The sequence below is a fragment of the Echinops telfairi genome, unplaced genomic scaffold (genome assembly GCF_000313985.2).
Source record: "Echinops telfairi isolate 266 unplaced genomic scaffold, ASM31398v2 ScPeMD7_7462;HRSCAF=8500, whole genome shotgun sequence".
NCBI lineage: Eukaryota > Metazoa > Chordata > Mammalia > Afrosoricida > Tenrecidae > Echinops > Echinops telfairi.
In genome coordinates, this window is record NW_022111362.1 from 4,274,989 (window position 1) to 4,276,629 (window position 1,641).

At 40.3% G+C, this 1,641-nt stretch overlaps 1 non-coding gene across 1 annotated transcript; it reads right to left on the minus strand.

Moving 5' to 3' along the window:
• Positions 1-1,213: 1,213 nt before the first annotated feature.
• On the minus strand, positions 1,214-1,400 carry LOC115873123. Its single transcript, XR_004048240.1, has one exon. It is a non-coding gene; the product is annotated as a U2 spliceosomal RNA (small nuclear RNA).
• Positions 1,401-1,641: the final 241 nt, after the last annotated feature.

The window sequence follows — 1,641 nt, forward strand, 5'->3', positions numbered from 1 at the left end:
ACACATAGGAACAAAAGTGAGGCTGGTACAGGACCATGCAGTGTTTCATTCTGTTGTGCATTGAAATGCTCTGGGTTGGAGCCAACTCAATGGCACCTTGTGTAAACGACATGGATCCAAAAAATAAAGACCTTTGGAATACAGGCTGCAAAGGCTGAGTTGGGCTATAAATAATTAGAATGAAATAGGTATTTAAGAAAAGTGCAGCTTGGGTAACCCCTTCCCCCCCAGAATGGACTATAAAAGAAATGGAAGCAGAAGTTTAGACTTGAAAGAAAACAGCAAGTAAGAAAATGCCTGAAGATCTAGAACATAGATGCCAAGACCCACTGTATAGGGTCCTCTTCTACTTAAAGGCAGGGCTTCCATTATGGAACGGATGACTCTCCTGCGCTATGTCCAGATGAAAGTGGGCAAGGGGTTAGGGGACATGAAATTATGACTTATAATAGACTGGAGCATGTGCGTGGAGTACACATGGTATAGGCCTCAATAGTCTGACTGTCTGCGTAACATCAATTTCTTGACTTTGTGGGATAGAATCCAAGCTGAGAAATAAATTTGTTGGATTTACATGGAGGTAATATTTTCTAACAGGAAGACTTACTTATCAATGAATGGCAATCTTAGGAAGAGTTTATGTGATTCCCATCACAGAAAAACCTAAACACTCAAAAGTTTTGTAGCTAGTAGGAAGATAAATCAGATCAAATCTAAATCCATAGTAATTCTGACAAACGCAGGTGCTTGTTTCCAGTGTTAGATACTAGAAAAGTTTTCACTGTAGGATGACTAGCCCGTCTTGGTTTACTCATCACAGAAAGTCTCAAGTCCTGGAAAACTCAGTACCAGGAACCCCCGTATATACTCGAGTATAAGCTGACCCAAATATCAGCCGAGGCACCTAATTTTACCATAAAAACTGCATTAAAAATGTGCTGGAAAACTCGGCTTATACACGATTATATATGGTAACTAGTCACCCTACTTTGCAGTACTCAGAATTCACATATAACCTTTCTCTAAAGACCAAAACAAAAGAAAAACCAAACACATTGCCATTGTAACCCGCTACACTACCAATGCTCATTTATCACCGTTCCTGCCATTAAGTAGATTCTGATTCATAATGGTGCTATAAGGACAGAGTAGTACTGCTGGCATGGGTTCCTGAGACTGTAACTCTGTTTTTGTCCCCTCTATTTTCCCCCAAAGGGGGTGCACCATTCCTGGAAGTACTTCAATATTAGGTCGATGCATGAAGTGGATGGAGCAAGCTCCTATTCCATCTCCTTGCTCCAAAAATTCAATATACTGTCCTCGGATAGAGGATGTATCAGATATTAAACTAATGAGAACAGATACTACACTTGAGCTTAGCCAAAAGGCCAAGAAGCGACTGACTGTAACTCTTTATGGGAGTAGAAAGCCTCATATTTTCCACTCCACAGGAAAAATATACATACACCAATCTCCACAAACCTGAGACCAGAAGATTAGATGTTGCCCAGCTTGGTCTTGGACAGAATGAGAAAATATGGAACAACATTCAAAATCATAAAAGAAGCCAGGCTTACTAGTAGAATAAAAATCAGTATTAGGCCAGAACATACACATTGCTACAGGTAAGTGCCCGCAGCA